General features: G+C 38.1%; 1 pseudogene; it reads right to left on the bottom strand.

Annotated features, from left to right (window-relative positions):
* The window catches only part of LOC109268180 (uncharacterized), a 112,322-nt pseudogene that overhangs the window by 69,466 nt on the left and 19,266 nt on the right, over positions 1-23,590 (bottom strand).

Genomic DNA, 23,590 nt, shown 5'->3' with positions numbered 1-23,590 from the left:
GAACCTCAAATGTAGTTAGCAGTCAATAAACACTTCTGAAAGAAAAATGACTGTGTGTGTTTGGCTGCACAAAGGAGGTAGCTATCTCTGGGACCAAGAGAAGGGTAGCTACTAGAGGGACCAAGAGAAGCTGTACAGAGGATGAGATATTTGAGTAGAGTCATTTCTTGGAAGATGCAGAGGAGTTTACTAAGTGAAAAGGACTAGCATAAGAACAAGTACTAGACCAAGGACAGCATGTCATCCCAAAGAGCGACGAGGTTCCTACATATCTCTCCCATCCAAAGCATTTTCTTCAATGACTGTAAAGAGGCCTCAGGCTGTCCTGGAAGATGGATGGTCAACCATCCAGAAACTCTTGTATTAAAATTCAAGTTCTGTTTCTGCAGGACAGAGAGAGAGAGAGAGAGAGAGAGAGAGGGAAGTGAGTGAGTGACTCACACGGCACACCACCATTCCTTTCCTCAGAAAAAGGAGCATTTTTATGCCTGCAAATGAAGAAGAAGCCAAAGACAGATAATCTACTGGAGAGTCACAGTTGGGCATAAGGAGGAGAAGTGAGGTGGTCCACAGCCAAGATGCCCTGAGAAATAGAGAGAAAGTGTGCTGGAGTGAGCATTAAAACAACAACTTAGTGGATGGGAGTATATTTTCATTTTTCTTTTTTTTAATTTTTTAACATTTATTTATTTTTGAGACAGAGAGAGACAGAGCATGAATGGGGGAGGGTCAGAGAGAGAGGGGGACACAGAATCCGAAACAGGCTCCAGGCTCTGAGCTGTCAGCACAGAGCCCGACGCGGGGCGTGAACCCACGGACCGCGAGATCATGACCTGAGCCGAAGTTGGACGCTCAACCGACTGAGCCACCCAGGCGCCCCTATATTTTCATTTTTTTAAGCTGCATGGTGTGCAACCTCATCCTTGTAAATTATTTACCCCTTTCCTCAGAGACATGTCACAAAGAGCTAATGCCAAGAAAGAACGTGTGGCATCTTGGCTTTGGATAAATAATCCAGATAATGTGTTACAGACAAAAGTTATATAGCCACTTCCCCACTGTTATCTCTCTTGTCTTAGTAGATCCATATGCAATTGTGAAAACCGTCTTTATCCATTCCTTGCATGTGCAGAGCAGGCTTTTTTTTTAACATAATGCAACATCACCATCTAGAGTTGAAGAGCATTGCTACAGTTTGTTACCCACAAGAGAACCTGACCACTGAATCCTAGAATTACCATTCACAATCCTGCAAGGAGAAAAGTGGCAGGGGTCCTGTGGAGTAGCATGAAAAGCCTTATCATTTGGATCCCCTCTGAAGTGACAATTCCCACTTTTAGTAATTTACTCAAAGGAATTTATTCTGAAGCTGAGGTCGACAAACTTCCAGAAATCATGAGGAACATTACTGGCCTATAAATTCTAAAGTTTGTGAAATAATCTTAAATATTAAGTAATAAATGTCCACAAAGATTCATACATTTCTTATCAGAGTGTTGTTTGTAACAACAAAACAATGGAAATAATAACAATGTCCAGCAACAGGGGTGTTGTTAAGTTGTAGAATATATTTCATTCACTAAAAATATTATGAAAACATATTTAATGACTTAAAAACACTTTCATAAAATATAATGTGTGTATATTCAAGTGTATGTGCATGTGTAAAACTCAGGTTAAAAAAATTTGTACGTCTGTAATCATCCTACTCTTGGGATTGAGGGAAAGAGAGAAGGAAAGGCAGAGACAGAGAAGGAGGATGGAGAGAGAATGAATCTCTATCAATCTACAGAGAATGATTACCTCTGACTGGTGGATTCAAAGTCATTTTTATTTTTTAGCTTTTTGTCTTTACCTATAATTTTCTATAATAAACATCAATGTTACCACTGGGGTGTTTTTGTTGTTTTCTAACAAAAACAAAAGTGCTGGTCTGACAAAGAGTTTATGAACACAAGTTCACTGCAACTCTGAGCTCTCATCTATACCCAAAATGGCACTATAGGAAAAAGAATTCAATCTCTGTCATCAGGGGAAACACAGACACATACACACAGTTGCCAGAGTAGTTCTGGGTCCAGGTAGTAACAAGATGCAGGGAGACCCACTCTGGTTACAGAAGATTTGAGTACGGTCCCAGCCAGGGTGACCCCTTCAGATCCAGCTGTTTCAGGGTGTGGCAATAAGGAGGCTCCCCACGACTGCAGTCCTGACTCCCACAAACTACACACAAGCAGGGCACACCTGCCTACTCTTTTCTGAGTTTCAAAGATCTCTATTCTCCTTCCAAGTCCAAGGGAAATATCTTCTCCCCACAGCTTTCTGAAAATGTGTACACCATTTTATCCTGAGTATCTGGAATGGAGATTTTTATTCTCCCCTATACTTCTATGCCAGACATACTGGCCAGTCAGTGTGCAGATATGACTTTTAGTGCTTAGCAACTCCTACATGATCCTTCCATGTAGCAGGGACAGCCATTCTAACTGGGAAGGAACTGGCTCAGGAAAAGGAGCACAGGTCCCTCCCAACACTATGGTAACATCCTACGTGCCAGCAGGGAAAACATCAAAGAGGTCAATAACATGGCCTACAAAGCTAAAGGAATTGGTTGGATCATACCAGGCTCCAAATTCTGGGGGGGAAATATACAAATTTTGCCTAAACTCTGGTCTCTCTTCGTTCCTATCATCGGTGCTTCTTTGCCCCCTCAATGCAAAGAGGGGGCATTTAATTATAATTAAAATTATATAATTTTATATAATTATATATATTTATATATTTATAGAATTATAATATATAATTATAAAATTATATAATTTAATTATAATTAAAAATTATAATTTTTAATATCATATTCAATGATATTGTATATTCCCTTTTATATCATAAAAATGACTAATCTTTTTATTGGCTGTGGAATTATTTAACCTCTCATACTCGCAATATAGGCTCTACAGAATCCTAACATTTGCTTGATACATGGATGTTGCATGTTGGGAGGCTCACTCACAGCTCTGAGCAGTATCTTCAGTATCTAGAATGTTGAAGGAGGCTGTCAAATGCTGACTGATGGTGATTCAATACTTTCATGCCCAGAGCCCAGAAGAAAATAAAAGTCACTGGGGAGGGAGATGGCCTTCCTGAATACAAACATTGCCAAGGAAGGGAAGCCTGCATTTACAGGCTACAATATAGATCAAGTTACCAGCTGAGTTACCAGTTTTTGTTGGGGGGGAAAAAAGCCTTTTGTAAGATCTTTATAAATTTTTACAATTTATTTGAAAATGTCATACGCTCTACCAGTGCTTATAGTTTACTGGGAAGACTGATGTTTAGAATGCAGAGCTATATGAGTTATCATACGTGGTTGCCAGGCACACTACTTTTGGAACAGCCCTTGATTTTTGTCTGGCATCTATTCCTAATGCCAAGCCAATCAGCTCACTTTGCTCCTCTCTATTTAGGGGTAAGTTCTAGACTGGGATCATGATCAAAAAGGAAAACAAATCAAAACTAATATGATATAGTTCCCAAACGTTGGTTTGAGCTGTCAGAGAGGAGGAAGCTCTCTCTTCCTGACCAAGTGAGAGAGAATATAAGGTGGAATGTGGCCCAGCTTATCTCCACAAAAGGAAAATACTGGAGAGCATGGACAGCACAGTGGAAGCCTGGCATGGATACACACAGAAAAACGGGCTCCTGAGAGGTTGTCTGAGTCCTCATTGGTTTCTCCGGAAACCAGCTACAATTTTAGCATTTGTGCCACACAATTTGTGCCAATATTTTCCATTTGGATTGTGTGAAAATGTCCAAATGGGGAGGTGAAGTTCAGCGCACCATAGAGACAGTCAGCATAAAAGGTTTCCCTGAAGTTTCTAGTTCACCAGACTAAGTGGGGGAGGGGAGACTAATCCCAGAAGAGGGAACAGCATACATAGGCCTAAAGGCCAACAGAGCAGAGAACCCAGCCTATCATTTCTCACATGTTACACACTGCCTACAGCTGTTTCATTCATATGTTTCTTACGAAGTGATCCTTGTATATAGGTCACTTTCAGATGAAAAAAAAAAAAATGTTTCAAAGTCCCTGAACAACCCATCTTAACAGAAAGAAAGTATCAGAAGTCTATATGGTAGAGAAGGAAAACAAAAAAAAGATACAAAAGAAATCAAAATCAAGTCACACAGAAAACTTGCATCTACCAGACTCCCTCTGCCAAGCTCCTTTTACATAATCAGTAACAAACAGACACTTAAGAACACTTATGCACATATGTACATATTCCAATGATGCTTTTAATAATGGTAATTTTTTATGCCATCTTTCATAGAAAGATCTAGAAACCATGTTGAGGTGATATAAGCACTTTCAGATGCTACAATATAATCATTCTGAAAAATAATTTGAGAATACATATCAAGAGTCTTAGAAATATTAATGTAATTAGGTGTGGTAATTCCACCCCTGGAAATCTATTATAAGAAAATTGAAAATGGCTTTATGTGTCATATTGATGACATCACCGTTTGTAAAGTCAAAAAGTTAAAATAATTTAAATTTTACAAAATAAAGGTATAATTGTTGTATTTCTAACTCAATAAATATTTTATATGAAAGGATGCTTACCAAAAGTGACTAATAACAGGAGAACACATTTTGCTGCAATGACAAGTGAAAAGAATGGGAAACAACTGGTATACCATAATCTTGACCCTGGAAAACAAACTATGTTCATGTCAATCTCTTTGTTGATTTATCTTTTACTTTGTAGGAATAAATGAGAAATTGATTAAGTGTAATTTAAATAAAAAGTCACCTCCAAAACAGGCAGGCATTGGGGCTTACACAAACTGCTAACTTTACAGTATTTTTACATGAATTGAAAGTATCCATCTTTCCATCTTCCCACACTGGATTGCGAGAACCTCAGGACTACATCTCCATTGTTTCCATACCTGCCCCATAGAAGGAGCTTAATGATGATGATGATGATGATGATGATGATAATGATGATGATGATAATGAATATTATTAACTAATATTTATATAGAACTATTTGCCAGGAATTTTCTAAGAACTATACACACACACACACACACACACACACACACACACACACATAATAAAATACATTATTTACTTTATAAAAAAATTTTTAATCCTCACAGTTCTGTGGAGCAAGTATTATTTTCACCTTAAGCATAAGAAAATCAAAGTTCAGAGTGGTTGAGTAACTTAACCCATTTTATCACTAGTAAATAGCAGAACAGAGATTTAAACTAGGGATTCTTGAAACTATACTGATGAATTTGTCAAAGAGCAATGAGAAACAAGGTCTAGTCCCTAATACCAGTCCTTCCATGGCTCAGTTTCTGCTCTGACTGTTCACTTACTATTCCCAAGCCCTGGTCTAGAGTCCTGAATTCTGACACCTCCTCTCCTGAGTGTGGACCAACTGTTCTACTTAGAACCGTGGACCTGTCAACTCTGTGCTAATATTACATACAGGTTCTATACTCACCTTTCCAGGGTGGGCTTCCTGAAACCGCATGCCCTTCTCTGTGGTGACATATTGGTCATTGCCTCTACCCCTGTTTTGCTTCATTTTATCCTCAGCTCCCATTTATTGTACATTGTGCTAGGCCCTTAATATGATCTGAGTGCCCCTTCCTTTGTAAAGCACCTTTTATATATTTACACACAAATATTTGTTGTATATAAATAATACATAAACAAATATATATTTGCTTATTTACAGTTATATATTAGATGCCATAACTCTCAGCACCTGTAGCAGCCTATTTTTAATTATTATGGCTTTATAATAATATTCAATGTCTAGTTCAGTATTTTCTCCATGCTCCCTCTTTTCGAAATTTTATTATCCATTCCCACGTTTTTATTCATTCAGAAGGATGTTAGAATCATATTGCTGCAAGTTTTTTTTTTTATTTTAATATTTATTTAGTTTTGAGAGAGAGAGAGAGAGAGAGAGAGAGAGAGCGAGCATGAGCAGGGTAGGGGCAGAGAGAGAGGGAGACACAGAATCAGAAGCAGGCTCCAGGCTCTGAGCCGTCAGCACAGGGCCCGACGCGGGGCTCGAACTGGCAAACTGTGAGATCGTGACCTGAGCTGAAGTCAGATGCTTAACCGACTGAGCCACCCAGGTGCCCCGGTGAAAGTTTTTTAAAAGTAGGTTTTGGGTTGTGGTTCAAGGTGGCGACTTAAGAGCATCCTAAACTCACCTCCTCCCATAAACACACGAAATCAGCAGCTACATGTGGAGTATCTTCCCCTGAAAAAAATAAACCCTGGACACTGGCTGAGTGACTCCATGTATCACATCAAACAAAAGACAAGACGGTCCGCTTGTTAGCAGGCAGGAGCAGCTGGGACACGATCTCGCCATAAATCCCATGCCCAGTGCAGTGACTTCACAGGATGAAACTCAAAACCCAGGGCCTCTCCCTGAGGAACTAAGGGTTTGAACCCCGCATAGGGCACCCCCCAACTTTTAAGACCTGCACCTGAGAGATGATCCCACAATATCTTTTTGAAAATGAGCGGGCTCCGCCACAAGCCCCACAGCATGTAAGGATCTGAGAAAGGGCGCTTACGGGGCTCGCTGGGACTCACCTGCCCCAGGGCCCAGGCAGCAGCCCACTGAGGCGTGACTTTGTGGGGGCCAGGCTCCTTTGTTCATCTTGGAGCCTCAGCCTGAGAGGCGGCCCACGGGGCTGACGCACATCCGGGGCCACGGTGGGGCTCTACGAGGACCGAGACTGGCAGGCGCCCTCCTTCGCTGTCCCTCTGCCTTTCTTCAGCTTGTGGTCACCATCTTTTTTATTTATTTTATTTTTTATTTTTAACCGTGGGCTTCCCCCCCCCCCCCGCCACGTTGCTGGTAGGCACCATCTCCACACTCACCCTGCGCAGGACTCCCGCCGGCGGGCGCCATCTTGGCGCACTCCCGCCGCAGAGACGCAGCACCAGGCGCACCTTGAGGGGGAACTTGTGCGCATGTGTGGTGTCCGGGCTTCGTGTCTGGTGTCCAGCTTTTGTGGCTGCCACCAGAGGACACCTCTACAGAACCTGGCTGTGGTGGCCAGGGTGGGGCTTACGCTGGCGGGTCCCACAGGACTGTAACCAACGGAGAAAGAATCCTTAAACGACCACCGCCTCCAGGGCACAGCCAGAGGCAACAGAGCCAGGAGCTCATTCTGTGCCAGAGGCCTATCTGCTTATCAACATAGCTGCAGCCTGAGGGCCAGCCTCCTAACTAAACAAACGTCTAAAGGCTGACTGTCATACTTTCCAGAACCTCAGTGGGTAGGTGCTATCTTCACCCTCTCCCTCTACCACACTCCAGAGTGCCGGTAGCTCCCAGAGGAAACTCACACGCTCATCTGGAGCCCTGGTTTTCCAACTGGCACCCAGGGAACACCTCTAGATCACCTAGAACTAGTGGCTAGAGGGGCTTAGCTTGCCAACCAACAGGGCTGCATACATTTCACTGCATATATTTGCATATTTTAAAAGCTGCTTCTTTAGAGTCTAGATTCCAATCAGCCTGAATCTAGGTACTGAGATTGACCTCTTTGGGACACTGAGAGGTCTTGGCACACCCCCAACTAGTGGAAGCCGTGAAAAATAAAATAGACTGCTTGGACAATCACAGAAGTTTGAGAGACAACCAAAAGCAAGGGCGGGGTGGAACAATAACTTTCCTCTTTTACACGAGGCCATTCCTTCAAGACTGAGAGAGGTGAATGCTTTATCTAATGCATAGAAACCAACACAGAGAATGAAGCAAAGTAAAGAAGTAGAGGAATATATTCTAAATGAAAAACACAAGATAAAACTTCAGAGAAAAACCTTCATAAAACAGAGATAAGTAATTTACCCGAAAAAGAGTGCAAAGTAATGGTCATAAATATGTTCATCAAGCTTGGAAGAATGTATGAGCATGTGAGAACTTCAATTAAGAGATAGAAAATATAAGAGAATCAAATAGAGGTCACAGAAGAAAACAAAAACACTAATTTGAAAACATGTATGTACCCTCATGATCATTGTGGCATTATCTCCCACAGGCAAGAAATGGAAGAAACCTAACTATTGATCGATGAATTATACATATAAAGAAAACGTGGTATATATTCACAATGGATTATTATTCAGCCAAGAAAAGAATGGAATTTTGCCATTTGCCACAACATTGGACCGTGAGGGCATTATGCTAACTAAAGAGAGTCAGACAGAGAAAGACAGGTACTGTATGATCTCACTTACATTGTGGAATCTAAAAAAGAAAAAAAAAAAAAAATGAACTCATAGATACCAGAAAACAGATTGGCGGTTGCCAGAGATGGGAGGAACGGGTGAACAGCGTCAAAAGGTACAAACTTCCAGTTATAAAACAAGTAAGTCACGGGGACGTGATGTACACATGGTGACTATATTTAATAATACTGTATTGTATATTTGAAGATTGCTACGAGAGTAGATCTTAGAAGTCCTCAACATAAGAAAAACATTTTGTAAATACGTATGGTGACAGATGTTAACTGTGATCAGGTGTTATTGTAGTGAGCATTTTGCAGTATATAGGCATAATTTGCATTATGCAAATATCAAATCATTATGTTGTATAACTGAAACTAACAATGCTATATGTCACTTATGCCTCAATTTTTTTTTTAATTAACTACAATTAAATTAAATTGGTTTTCTGAAGTTCAGGCTACAAATTGGATATGGGGAATATTTTGTCTCTACTCGTGCTTAAAATGCTTAGCTCTTAAGACTATAAGATAATCTCTATGGAAGTAAAGAGCAGAAAGAAGACATGCTGCTGTGTCACTAGCAGTATAAAGTTTACAGAATACCTATTAGTAATTGTTACTAAGTTCAATGAACTTACAATCTCCAATAATCTTGCAAATGTGAATGAAAATTATTTCTTTCCAATGAGTCTGAATAAAAGTTTGTAAAAATATAAAACAAAAAGAAAAAAACGTAGGTTTCTATTAAAATTGTATTAAACATAAACATTAATTGGGGAAAAACTGATATTGATAGTATTAATGAGCCCCATTCAAAAATATGGCTCAGCTCCCTCACACATCCTGTTTATATTATGATAACTCCATTATATAAGATGCACTCAATAACTCATTATCTTATATATTTGTGCTTTTATTGCTATTCTGAATGGTATCTTTATTCCATTGTGGTTGATTTTTTTCTAGTAGATAATTGTTTATGAAAGCTATTTTCTTCTCTTTAAGTCACTTAATTTTTTTATTATTACTAATGATTTTTAATAGGTTATCTTGTATTGTGTCTAAGAAAAAATACCACCTGAAAATAATAGTCTATTTTTTCCTGTAACTATACCTAGAAATTTTAGGGCAACATTAAATAAAAGTGATCAGTAGTAGACATTCTTAGCTCACTCCTGATTATAGTGAAAATGCTTTTGGTCTGTCATTAAGTGTATAACATAGCCTTTTGATAAAATGATACTCATCATCATCTTTTAAAAAATTCTTCTGGGGCATCTGGGTGGCTCAGTCAGTGAAACTTCCATACGTTCAAGCCCCGCAGATTCGAGCCCCACCTCAGGCTCTTCACTGATAGCGTGGTACCTGCCTGAGATTCTATCTCCCTCTCTCTCTGCCTCTCCCAGCTCATGCTCTCACTCTTTCTCTCTCTCTCAAAATAAATAAGCTTAAAATATAATTTAAAAATTCTTCTACCAGAAATTTGAAATATTCCATTTTCTTCCTTTGATTTATTAACATAGTATGCTTTATTTCTAATTTTTTAATCAAAACATTCTTATATCTCCAAACCAAAACTTATTTGTTCCTGGTACATTATACTCTTAATTTACTTCTGAATTTAGTTTTGTGGCACATACGTGTATATGTTATTCTGTTTTTCCTTTCTGTTACATTTGACTGGATTTGTTACCAGGGTTTTTTCCTAGATTTAAAAGTGAACTGGAGAGTTTTTCATTTTTTTCTACATTGTATGACAGTTGATATAATGTCTTCAAAGCTTGAAATAATTCAAGTGGTAAGAACATCTAGACCCACAGTTTTTTGGTTATCAATTATTTGGTAATCTTTAAAGGTTTTTCGTAAAAATATTTCTTTTGCTTATCAATTTCACCTTGATTTTGATTATTTACAATTTGTCAGAAAATTATGCATTTTAATCCAATTTTCATATTTATGGCCATACATGGCTCTTTTTTATCATTTTAAAAATCACCCATTTATGGTGTCACAGCACTCTTAAATTCTTTTTGTGTGTCTTTCTTAATTCAACTAGGCATTGATGTTTCTATTTTATGATTTTCTTCTTCTGAGAACTAACTCTAGTTTACTTACCAATGCTGCAAATTTTTGTTTTATAATTTCTTAACTTCTGAATTCATATTTATTATCATTCTGTTTCTTTTGTGTTTGTTTTGCTAAAGGAACAAATATGACTATATATTTTTTCTGAGCACATGCTCCATCATAACACATAACTTTATATATAATGAAATATATATTATATATTATGTATATTTTATATTAATAAATATATGTATACATATACTTAGCTACATATACATATAAAAATAAATACATATACATATATACACATATATAGTGTGTGTTCTTTATATTCAGATAATCAGTATTATGCCTTCAGATTTTGTTTTCTTATTTTATAATATGTATTGTCTAAATGGAGTGCATTTCCTTTGCTTTATCTTCTTCAGTGTAAGATTCCATGCCACCATAATCCTGATATCAAAACAGAAGAAAAATATTTCATTATAAATAGAGAAACAAAATTTCTAGAGAAGACTTTAACAAATCAAATTCTAAAGAGAATTAAAAGAATAGTACTATATTACAACCAAATAGCATTTATCTTAAGAATGTTAAGAATTGTTTATCATTAGGAAATCTATTAAATAAAAAATTGTAAACAATCAAAACATCTTGACAACAAATGCCAAAAATAAAAAAGAATTTAATAAAATTCCACACACTTCCTAATGATAAGGATAATCTAACAATAAGCTAGCAATTGAAGAAACTAAATTTAATAAAGGCCATTAACAAGAAACTTACATAAACCTTATACTTAGTTGTAGAATACTAAAACTATCTCCACTAAGTCAGGAACGAGATAAGAAGACCCATTAGTACTATTATTAGCATTACAATGCAGGTCCAAGGAAGAATCAATAAATAAAAGTTAAATTAATCAGGTAAAAAAACAATGAAACTGCAATCTTTGAAGATAATCTTATACCTGAGGAAACCAGGTAAATCAAATGGAAAACTTTTAAAGTCAGTACAGTAGCCAGATAAAATCAACAATAAAAATCAACAGATTTTGGGGCGCCTGGGTGGCTCAGTTGGTTAAGCGTCCGACTTCTGCTCAGGTCATGATCTCGTGGTTTGTGAGTTCAAGCCCCGCGTCGGGCTCTGTGCTGACAGCTCAGAACCTGGAGCCTGTTTCAGATTCTGTGTCTCCCTCTCTCTCTGACCCTCCCCCGTTCATGCTCTGTCTCTCTCTGTCTCAAAAATAAATAAATGTTAAAAAAAAAATTAAAAAAAAATCAACAGATTTCCTATAACCCATATACATATAATATATATACACATATAGATCACAAATATAATTTTTTTAAAAAGATTCAATTTACTGTATCAACAAAGGCCATAAACTAATTAGGAATAATGCTAACACAAATGTGCAAAACCTTAGAGAAATAAACTATACAACCCCACTGGAGAATATAGAAGAAAATTTGAATAAACAGAAAGACAGAGTGTTTTTTGAGTCACAAATTGTCCCCTATACACAGAGGGCAAGGGAAGACTAAGAGGCAGACCACTCCACATTAGTAGGCGGCAGATTTAAAAAGTAAGGGAACTTACATATAAAGCTTGTCTTGAGTAGCCACAAGATCAGTAAATCTCCACATCTACCCACCAGACTTAAAAGTTTATATAAAGGCCTTAAATACATGGGTTCAACCATGTATTCAGCCCAGATGGTCTCAATAACACCTTGCTCTCTCAAGGTTATGTTCTTGAAACAGCTCCTAGCATTGGGAAGGGTGGGTAGAACACACATTCCAAGAGCAGGGGAGGGAGTAAGGAGTGTCCAATTGCCCAGGTCCTGCTTGAGGGTCAACTGGTGGTCACATCCTCTGAATGAACTCCTCCAAGAGCATCCCTTAACTTCTCCCTAATTAGTTGACACTGATCATTGAACTCAACAGCTGACTCCTAAGAATATGAGCAAGAACATATAGAACGTTTTTTAAAATGTGAAAAACAACAAGTGGTGAATTACCCTACAGAACATCAAAATTTCCTTTAAAGCTATGGTAAAATGGTAGAGCAATGGCATAAGAATAGGGAAGCCCTGGGGCACCAGGGTGACTCAGTGGGTTAAGCTTTTGACTTTAGCTCAGGTCATGATCTCACAGTTCGAGAGTTCGAGCCCCACGTCAGGCTCTGTGCTGACAGCTCAGAGCCTGGAGCTGCTTCAGATTCTGTGTCTCCCTCTCTCTCTGCCCCTACCCTGCTTGCACTCTGTCTCTCTCTCAAAAATAAATAAACACAAAAAAAATTAAAAAAAAAAAGAGAATAGGGAAGCCCACTGGTAAGAGAAAAGAGAGATTTCAGGAACACACCCTGTATACATGAGAATTCAATTGAAGGTAAAGGTTGTATTTCAAAGGATAGAATTTAGAATGCATCGGGAGACTTCAGGTGAAGATGCAGACTAAGCAAATGAAAGAAAACTCACCACGACTACACACCTTACTCTCAATAATTACAATAGCCAGATTTTTTTTTTAAGTTTATTCTACATAGCTCAACTTAAAAGCAGGAAAAGAAAATTGTCTGTGGCCAGAAATAAAGAACCTACTTTATTGAATAGGAGTTGAAGCTAGTGACTCAGATAAACAAATGGATTTGGTATATACTTAGGGATTTATGTTTTAATATCTATACCTGCTTTATGAAGAACCAGGAAAGGGTGGCCCTATCAGGAAAATACTGCCTGCCAGTGCAAGATTGTAACTCAAAAGCCTCATGGTTATCAGTGAAAACATAGTAGACCTAGAAGCCTTTCCATCTATAACATCTGACCACCAGCAAGGAAGATGGGGCAGAAAGCAGACCTGTGGACACTGCACTACTGGTGACAAAATGATTGATACTATTCGTGACTGGGCTCAAAACCTCTCAGCCAGGGTACAGGTCTACAAAGCTTATTGGTTTTCCAGTTTGAATGATAGGTCTAGTTCTAATAATCATATTGATAATGAAAAGTCAAACCAGGAATTTTCTATTTTTTAGTCCCTCAGGTTCCCAAAGATATAGTCAAGCCCTATCTCTTCATCATCATCACCACCCTAGAATACACTGTTAGTGCTGCCACAGTAGATCAGAAGGTTATCTACAAGAATAACTGAAACCTCAGTACTGAATGCCCACATGACATTAATCCTACCACATGAATGGATAAAACCTTGTAAGCACTCCTGACTCCTCTGTTTCCCTTCTTGCAAAGGTGCTGCCTGCCTCCTTTAGCTTATTCATGTCATGTGATCTATTTCTGGACTCAGATGAAATGACATGCCATAGGTATGGTATCTAAGTTTTCTGAATGTTTACGTAGAGCATGATGAATCTTGACCAATGGGAAACAGGGAATGAGAGGATGTTGGGCAGATAAATTCCCCCTCCTTTCTCCCCTCCAAGGACTATCCAAGATTCAGCTTGTCTTTTCCTGCCTTTCAGATAATACCTGTGTGCCAAGTAAACACTCATGCTCCATGACCTGCCAAGTCTCCTCTTACTCTTTGTGAAGCTATAACCACTGCTTTGCTTTGCTTTTTCTCCTTGCTTCATTTCACTTTTTCTCAATCTCACTACCCATGGCTTGTGTTTCCCAAATAGTTAGTATTTTCAATCCTAACTCTGCCTCTGCTTTTTTAGAAGGCCCAAACAAGGTAGCAAGATTTTTTTATTCTTTCACTTATTTCCTCAAATTTGATAATACCCTGAATATTGGACTGACAGAATTCCAAATCAATCCCCTTGCCTACTTCCCTCTGGCCATATATGCCACAGTCACAATCATGGGCCAATTATATCATAAATGATTGACTATAGCAGAGTACAGATAAGATATTCATTCTGTTGGTTAAATGTAAACATTCTTTCTGCTATCTTTTGTGCTGGGTTATCTAAATCTCAATAATGTCTCTGCTGCCTTTGTCACATCAAGACCAACTGAAGCATGCATCAATATAGGTTGGTGCCCCACTAACTTTAAAGTCATCCTCAATTACCAGCCTGCCATTATTGTTCCCTATGGAGAGCCAGTCAAAACCACTGAGAGCTACCTGCATACTGAGCAATGCCACATCTGTGATTGAGGACTTGCCTGGACCAAACTAGACCTGATGTATACCAACCATGCCATTTTTCACTGGTACAAAGGTGAAAGGTTAGAGAAAGGGGTTCTCAGGTACATAAAGACATAAATGTTCTAGAATTGTTTCTGAGATGGTTGAAGTCCATAGGACTAAGGAATAAGATGATTGTCTATCATATTAACTTGTCTCCTGCTAGCTTTTATACTCCTTTGTCTTGAGTTTTAGTTCTCTTCTCTTTACTGTCCACAGTAATCCATGAAAGTTATGTTTCTAAAAGCAATTTTTAAAGGATAGTACAGAACTTAAATCTTTAACAGTATATATTCTCACTCTCTCTTTTAATGTTTATTTATTTTTAAGAGAGAAAGAGAGAGAGTGAGCAGGGAAGTGGCAGAGAAAGAGAGGGAGACACAGATTCGAAGCAGGCTCCAGGCTCTGAGCTGTTAGCACAAAGCCAGATGTGGGGCTCGAACCCACGAACCCCAAGATCATGACCTGAGTGGAAGTCAGACGCTAACTGACGGAGCCGCCCAGGCACCCCTATAAACTTTCTAAGAATGATTTTTATATTTTACCCAGTTTTGTAAGCATACTTCTAGTATTCATTTATGCTTAATGTTGTTTTAACTGATTTCAGTGCTCACTGACAGTTTTTTATATCAGTTTCCCCATTCTTAATTTCTTAGAGTGAGTCAGCACTTCTTCAACTCTTTTAAGATATGTTGGATTGATTGCAAATACACCCTTAATTTTCCACCCCCTCCCTCCCTGTATCCATGTCTTCTGTAATATGCTTTTGCAGGTTCTCCCATTAAGAAGTGGTCTATTTCCTGGGGTGCCTGGGTGGCTCAGTTGGTTGAGAACCTGACTTCGGCTCAGGTCATGATTTCATGGCTTGTGAGTTCAAGCCCCATATCAGGCTCTGTTGCTGACAGCTCAGAGCCTGCAGCCTGCTTCAGATTCTCTGTCTACCGTTCTCTCTGCCCCTTCCCTGCTCATGCTCTGTCTTTCTCTCTCAAAAATAAACATTAAAAAAAATTTTTTTTAAAGAGGTGGTCTATTTCCCAATTCTTGTGGCCTTATGACTTACTCTGACTAAATCAATATGGTGAAAGTAATGTTGAATCAATCTGAGCTGAGGCCTCCTCAGAAAGTCTTGTGTTCTTCCACTCTTGGAACTCTGAAACCACCAGCTGAATAAGCCAGGAGTAGCCTGCTAAATGATGAAATGTATGTGGTTCCTTCACCACAGCTGTCTCACCTGATGGCCAGCCAATAATCAGACCTGTGTGTGAGGCTATCCTAACCCTCTACCAACTCATCAACTGACTGCAGATGCACTAGCAAGGCTAACCAAAACCAACAGAGATAAGTCCAGCTCTACCAAACTACCCACCTGAGCTGTAAACTTATAAGAAATAATAAATGTTTGAGGCTTTAAAGCTCTAAGTTTTAGGGTGATTTATTAAGCATCAATCAGTAACTGATACAAAAGATAATAGGGTGACATTTTCTGAGACTTTGCGTACCTTGGAATATGTTTATATCTCTTTTACTTGACCACCAACCTAATTCACATTTAAAATTCTTGACTTATGAGGAGTGCCTGAGTGGCTCAGTCAGTTAAGCGTCCAGCTCTTGATAATTGTCTCAGGTCATGATCTTGCAGTCGTAGGACTGAGTCCCACATCAGGGTCTATGCTGAGTGTGGAACCTACTTGGGATTCTCTCTCCCTCTTTCTCTGCCCCCCATCAAAATAAATAAATAAACATTTAAAAAGAATTTGTGACTTATGAAGTTCTTGTCTCAATACTCTGTATACAATGCTTTACTACCTTCTGGCATTATACTTTGCTGATTTGTAGTCTTTTATGTGCCTTTATATTTCATGTCTGAATGCTTATGATAATTTTATTTATCTATATAATGAAACATCTTTCCATGATTTGGAATTTTGTCAACTTTTCCTCAAACATAATGAGCCCTTTTAATCTGTATGCTGAGAAGTATTTTTTCAGTGATATCTTTTACTATCACTTCTATTCAACTATTTATTCCTCACTTAAATATCTACATTTTAAAGCCTTTCTCTTCACTGTATGTCCTCTATCAACACTCTTTTCACAATATTTAAAACTCTTTAATTTTTGCCTCTGCATTATGGGAAAAAATTTATTAAATTTGCCTTCATATTACCATTCCCATTATTGATTTTAAACATTTTTTTACTGTTTTAATTCACTTTTGAGAGAGAGAGGGAGAAACAGAGCATGAGCAGGGGAGGGGCAGAGAGAGAGGGAAACACAGAATCCAAAGCACGATCCAGGCTCTGAGCTGTCAGTACAGAGCCTGATGAGGGACTCAAACTCATGGACCATGAGGTCATGACCTGAACTGAAGTCAGACCTTAACCTATTGAGCCACCCAGGTGCCCCCCATTATTGATTTTAAATCGACATTCTGCTCTTTTTCCAATATAGATTTTAGTCTGCTCTGTATTTTTAATTGTTATGTAATCTTTTCTCTTCCCATCCAGCTTCATCTTCATCTCGAACTGTTGACTTTTAAGTTCATCTGATCTTTTCTGTACAACTTGTTCTCTTTTTATAGCTTTCTGTTCCTGTTTTATAGATGTCATAGCTTTATAAATGTTATTGTAGACTTTTTTTTTTTTCTAAATCTTTTTCTAGCTTAAGGGTTAATCATTTAATGATATTTCTGTTCCTCTGAGTTATAATGGTCACATAACATTACTTTTATTCTGAAATAGTTTTGCATGTTGAGCAATACCCCAGCTATCATTGAGGTCTGTTCTTGTTTTTCATTTTACTCCTCATGGAATGAAGAAAGATACATCTATGTTTGCCAGTACACTAGGATTGTGGTTTAGCTTTAGTACAGCTTATTATAGTTAGAAGGCATATTGATGTACACAGCATTTAACTCAATTTCCAGGGCTTAGAGATATTCTTCTATTATGTCTCTTCTGGATTTTAGTGAAATCATTAATCACTTCCTATTTCTGCTATTTGATTCTTTGATATTGTGGACCATCAAAGTATTGGAATTACTTTTGTTTTGGCCTCCCTTCCAATAAAGCCTTTGTACATATTGAGACTATATCTCCAATAATACAAAGCAAAACTCTATGTCACCTCCCTATACCCAAATGCTCATTTCTTGTCCTGTTCTCTAGAAGTTTCAGTATCTAAATCAATGCATAAAAACAAGGATTAATGACACAGGTGGACATAGGAGGGGAGAGCAACATGCTTATGTAGGGGCATAACGACCCTAATCAGAAAAGGCAGACAGTGAGAAAGGGCTGATGATGGGTTTAAGTTCCAGATGGCAAAATAGATAGTGTCGATAGTCACTTCAGCCCCATTTTTCTTGAATAATAGAAAATATTCCCAGAAGCTGGAACCAGATATGCTATAGCTTACTTTTAAGGGTATTTTCAGTTCTTGGTCTTTCTGTGTGTCGTGGTGGGGTGGGGCAGAGGACGGTATTGTAGGAAGATGGGGGCTGACTGTGCCTTTGGAACAGACACTGCAAAGAAAAGTAGGAACTAAGTCAAAGAATCCTTGATATGTACATTTCAACTCAGAAGTTTCTACCTTACCATGTCTCCTCAAAATTCAGTTTTATTATTCATATAGGCTTATATAGATCTGTCAAGAATCTATTACGATTAAAAACTCTTGAAGTTGACAGTTACTTGATATGCTCCAAAGAAAAATTAAGATAAATTCAACCTTAAATAAGAGATATTTAGTATTTTTGTTAATACTTTATTTTTTAAGTAATCTCTATGCCCAGCATGGGGCTCGAACTCACATCTCCTAAGATCAAGAGTTGCATGCTCCACCAATCGGGCCAGCTAGGTGCCCCAGGAGTTAGTATTTCAAATACACATAAATACTATGAATATATATTGAAGTCACTGAAATTACACATATGTTATGAATAATACTAATTGCTGCTGGCAAAACATTTTTGTTCCATTTGGGCTTGCAAATCAGCAGAGAGTCTGTTAAAAATTAGTGTAATAACATAATGTTTCTGAAATATTACCAGATGTCTTTTTTATTTGCAGAAATTCTTGTTCCAAACACTGAAGCTGAGGCATTCAGTGCTTCAGAAGAAGGATAGACATGGCCAAGAACAATGAACGAATTGTCCAACATTGACTTTCAAAGCAAACTTTATAAAAAAGCACATGTAGAAACAGTTCCTTTCATTTGCCAGAATCAGGCACTGGAGGGAGAGAAGCTCCCTGAATCCAGCAGTGTCCCTTTATGTATGCAGAATTAGACCTGTGGCCTAAACCAGTTGGGTTTCTGTCATATGACAGAAAAAGAATCCTTACCCATGTATTGCTTTTTTTAATGTGTTAAATGCTAACCTCAAAAGTCAAGTATATAATACCAGAGTCTAATTGTAAGGGCAATGAACTGAGTCCTGGGTTTGAAATTAAGAACGCCAAATTGTATATTTCCTTCCAACCGACTTTCAGTGTTCCGACTGAGCAATCCATCATTTGGCTACTTCTATTTTAATGGATTTTACCTAAAACCCTTTCTTTGAAGTCTTTCCTAGCTCTGGATGAAAGCACAGTCTTAAGCTTAATCCCTTCCATCTATTAATATGATTTTTTTTTTTGCAACGTACTCAAAAATTAGAGTATAATACTCTCACCTCCTTTACTCATTTAATTTTGGCATAATACGTCTATTTTCCTGCTTGAAGATTTGCTGTTTCTGGCCACATTGGCACCAGCTGTTCTACATGATGATGCCCAAAGAGACTGGGAATTAGATCTGTTTACCTTGCCCTGAAAGCCCCTCTTCTAGCAGAGCATGCATTTGTCATTGTGCTCCATTTTAGCATCCACATCCGTTTAGCAGGACTTCTAACTTGGTAGAAGCTAGAAGTAGGCAAGTTTCACTTGCATGTTAGCTTTTCATTTGCAACATTGATTCTTTTGACTCAAATTTACTGAACAGGTATTGTGCCTTTTGTTCCAAGGGCCTACCTTCCCTGTCACCCTCCTAATTAAGTAGAGGCCTACCTGAGTTTCACTTTGTGTGAAGTGCTCTGCAAAGGAAATGTTACAGATGGATTCAGGTCTACTCATTTATTCATTCAAGAAACATTTATTTAGTTCCTGAGGATAAAGAAAACAAACAGACGAACAAAGGACAGTCTTTCTCTTGGGTACTTCACAGTCTAGAGAAGGAAACATAAAAATCATTGATTACAAGGAGTTACATGGCTATAAAATAGATTTAATATTGAAGCTTAATCCTTAAATTCTTTGGCATTCATTCATGATAATGTTATCAGCAAAATAGATGATTATAATTTTTAAACATGTTCAGATCTGGTAAGGTGTTGAAATTTCTGGTTTCGAATGCCATTTCAATCCTGAATCACTTACCTTCTTGGGTTCTGTTCTCTCTATAAAATGAGAAAACTAAGCAAGATGCCTTCCAACTGTCTATCTGGCCACCACATGCGACAAATCCACAATTCTCAAAGCTGTAGAAAAAACTCTCCTCCTAGTTTAAACTGCGACCTGTCAATAATGTACTCTTGAACACATGGCTTTGAAGTTCTGATTTGCTGCCAACTTGCCTAGCTGTATTTATTTCCTCTCAAGTTGAACTATCAGAGTGGGAATTAAAAATTGGACACATTACCTTGGTGATCATACCAAATTCCTGTGAATCAGACCAATAGCCATCTGGCGGTTGAGTGTGTTTGAAAACACTGCTAAGCTTGGGGAAGGGCCCTTACTCAGGCTTCTGGCTACCAGTATGGAAGCAGATTCTCTTTCTGACTGGAATCCTTTGTGGGGAGGAGGCTTTGTGCTTGGAAAGCCTGTAGTTGTGGCTGTGTGGTGTGGGTATCACTTAGCTCCTAGGAACATGGCCTGTGAAATATACAATGCCAATATTGTAGCCATGCTTTGCTTTTTTTACCCCAGCACCAGTTGCGCTCAATTCATTTGTGATGCGTGTGTGTACGTGTCTTAGGTTTCTTTAGCCTGTCCTTGGAAGGAAGGAAGGCCTGGTCTGTGAACACCCCCTTCCCCACAGATGATTAATTTATACACATTGGCGTGGAACAAAGCACCATTCGTGGAGAAGAACTAGTTCATACTTTGAGAACTGTCATTAGAAGCATCAGAATTATTTATTTGTAACCATTTTATATGAAGCCATTTTGGAAGAAGTGGGGAACCCCGGATAAATGGAACACTAAAGATTTCTCATGGTTTCTGAATTAGTATCAAATTTACTTAATTGTGTTAATGCATTGGCGTTTTTATCTTACATGATTATTTATTTTACATCGCTAAAATTTCTTGAGCATAGACCTTAAGTCAGGCATGGTAATAAATGTTGTGCATGCATTAATTCATGTGACTCACATAATAAACCTTAGAGTTATGGGAAATCAGTTCTCCTCTAGATAGAAGAAAATCAAGTGGAAAGAAAGCTTGGAGAGGAACTTCCTCAAGTCTCTGCAGGTGTAAGTAGTGGAACTAAGACTTGGTATTGTGTCTGACTCTGAAAAATATTTTCCTAAGAACTAACTACATCTTCACTCATGTTGGAGTCTTTGGAGTCAGACCACAGGAGTTCCAATTTTGGCTCTACAATGTACCACGTGGATGGCATTAGAGAGGTTTCTTAAATTCTCTGTGCCTCAGTTCCCTTGTATGTAAATTGAGAGATAATAAAATGTAACCCATAGGGTGGGTGAGAAGGAAATTAAGTACTTACAAAGCATTTAGTTCAGTGCCCAGAATATAGTAAACACTCAACAAATGGTAACTATTTAAATGTTTATTCATTCACCATAGCACTGGCTGAATGAAGGAAAATTGAGCACTTTGGGGGAGATAAATATAAATATGTGGTTTCTGTATGTCTAGGGGAGAAAAGAGACATGTAATTAAGCAGTTTAAAAAAAGGCAATGAGGACAAATAGAAAGAGGCTCAAGTGAAAAAGACAGTCTATCCAGTGGAGGATTCTGAGACACCTTAATGAAACAGACAATATTGGATCAAAGTATATGGAGCATTTCCTGGGTATGCTCTAGATATACTGGGACGGAAGAAGAATCTCACTGTCTGGTGGTGTTTTATGGCCACAAATCAGATTATAATATCATAAAGAACATCTTTGCTTCCTCCCTAATGCTCCAAAGCATATGTGTTGTTTTTTTCTTAGTGTCAGTGCTCACATTGCCACACCCAAGAGATCAGTTTGGATATAGCTGTGTAAGCACACCGCACTGCACACTCCCCTCTCACACCGTCCTAAGTCCCCAGCACTTTGTACATCATTTCTTTCTGTAAGAATTTGAAACTAAGGAGAATTTTGTAAGGATAAAGGCCCATATGGAAGGTCAAAGAGGTCCATATATGCCATATTGAATCTTAAGAGGTATGCCAGGATGGATAAATTATTTGTTATATACTCAAAACGATAATCGTTCTTTTGAGTCATTCTTAGTAGTTCTGGAAGATTTAGCAATTGACCACTCAACCCTCTCTTAATGCCACATTTGTATTTTCAACGGCTTAACACTTCACTTCAATGATTCACTCCAAGCTAAAATGTTAAAATCCGAGTTGGTGATTTCTCCCTCTCAACTAGCTCCTGCTCCTCTTTCCTCTATGTCCATAGATAGTCCACCATTTTCCTAGTTCTTTAGAGTCTAAACAAGTACTGCCCAAGAGAAATATGTGAGCCACACATGTAATTTTACATTTTCTACTAGTCACATTAAAAGTTTTTAAAGAAACAGGTTAATCTTTAAATGGTGTATTTAACCCAAAATATATAAAATATCAGCATTTTAACATGTAATCAATATAAAAATTAACGAGATATGTACATTCTTTGGTGAAAAATTATTAGAAGTCCAGAGTATATTTTACACTTACATGTCGATTTAGACTAGCTACAGTTGAAGTGATTACTAGCTACATGTGGCTGTGGCTACCATATTGGACAATGCAAGGCTAGACCTTATAGTTACCTTTCATTCATTATCCCTCACCCTCCATATCCAAACATTTACCACGTCTCTGCAATGTCTGTCATAACTATCTTGCCACTTCCACTTACCACATTATTTCTTTATCTACCAAGCACCTTACCTCACGTATCCCCCATCTATTCTGTTTCCTTGTTCCAATCCGTCAAATAAACTACTACAAGACTAACTGTCCCAAAGTGCCACCAAAAAACCATCAATCATTCCCCATTACACCAAAGAGTATTCAAATGCCTAAGCCTGATGCTCAAAACCCTCCACAAAATGCCCCCTAATCATTTTATAATCTCATGTTTCATTGCTTCCCTTGTTTCAGCTAATCCAGTCTACAGATTGTCCCCCAATCCTACCCCCAAATTCCTAGTTCTGTCCCTTTGGTCATTGACCCCCTTCTTCTGCCTATTAAAAGTTTACCTTTTCTTCAGAGTTGTTGTTGAGCTCTACTTTTTCATTAATACCTGCCTGTTCTTCCCAACTAGATGGGATCTCCTCATTCTCTCACAAACAATCCTGTATTTTCCATGCAATTTAGGTAAACCTATTTTGACTTAGAATCTGGGATATATTTTTATTATCCCTTCTATATTTTTGCCTTCAGGGCAGGATAGTATCTTTAAAACCTCAGTATCCCAGGCAACTCTCAACTGGTTTCATTTACTCAATAGCTAGCTAAGAGAAGCAAATCTCTGAGATCCATTGGTGGCAGTAGGCAAAAATGCGGGAACCCAAATTTTTGAAATAGCTTCTCATTATCCAAGCAACGAAAGATACCCACAAAAGCAAAATATTTAATGTGATTAGTGTTTCCTATAGAGTTGGACTGGGACTCTAAGATTAAAAGTCAATATCTGCCCTATAAGCTGAGTTGTTGTGGAAGGTACTGGATATGAGAGAAAAGGCTAGACCCATTAATGAACTGATGTCATAATTTATATATAAAATGTACATTTTCTCACCTTGCCTGGGAGCATTCTTCCAATACTGTAATCTTCATTTGGGCTTCCCCCAGGTAACATGAAACTATATATGCAG

The sequence above is a fragment of the Panthera pardus genome, unplaced genomic scaffold, assembly GCF_024362965.1.
Source record: "Panthera pardus isolate Hobbes unplaced genomic scaffold, ASM2436296v1 HiC_scaffold_24, whole genome shotgun sequence".
Lineage (NCBI taxonomy): Eukaryota > Metazoa > Chordata > Mammalia > Carnivora > Felidae > Panthera > Panthera pardus.
Note: the sequence above shows the minus strand (reverse complement) of the source record. Positions and strands in the feature narration are given on the sequence as shown.